Source organism: Anarrhichthys ocellatus, unplaced genomic scaffold (assembly GCF_004355925.1).
Source record: "Anarrhichthys ocellatus isolate YVR2014 unplaced genomic scaffold, GSC_Weel_1.0 scaffold71, whole genome shotgun sequence".
Taxonomy (NCBI): domain Eukaryota; kingdom Metazoa; phylum Chordata; class Actinopteri; order Perciformes; family Anarhichadidae; genus Anarrhichthys; species Anarrhichthys ocellatus.
The window spans coordinates 975,039-975,448 of NW_022280101.1; the positions used below are offsets into that span (position 1 = coordinate 975,039).

At 48.0% G+C, this 410-nt stretch overlaps 1 protein-coding gene across 1 annotated transcript in view; it reads left to right on the top strand.

Moving 5' to 3' along the window:
• Positions 1 to 410, top strand: part of vwa8 (von Willebrand factor A domain containing 8) — a 50,411-nt gene that overhangs the window by 23,398 nt on the left and 26,603 nt on the right. The gene's annotated exons all lie outside the window — the stretch shown is intronic.

Below are 410 nucleotides of genomic sequence, written 5' to 3' on the forward strand. Positions count from 1 at the left end.
CACACACACACACACACAGGGTGACAGACGACATGTCCCAGAAACAGCGTGCGGATAGAAGCGGGACCAGATGGACGAGTTGAGGATTGGATGTCCCAGAAGACAAACACGAGTAAAACATCAGATGCAGGCCACTGAAGGAGGCTTAGGATAAAAGCCTTTATGGACAGGTACCAGTAAATTCTGGAGGCAAGCTGGACTATAAACGTGTATATTTTCCAAGTAGTCCCACGTAATCACAGTAGTTGCTGACGGCTTCTCCATTCCTGAGAGGCTCTTCCTCCCAGAGGAATGTAAACACAACCGTGAGACTTCATAAACACAAACTTGAGACGGCTTCATGATGCTATCAGGACTGTAGAGGTGTGTGTGTGTGTGTGTGTGTGTGTGTGTGTGTGTGTGTGTGTGTG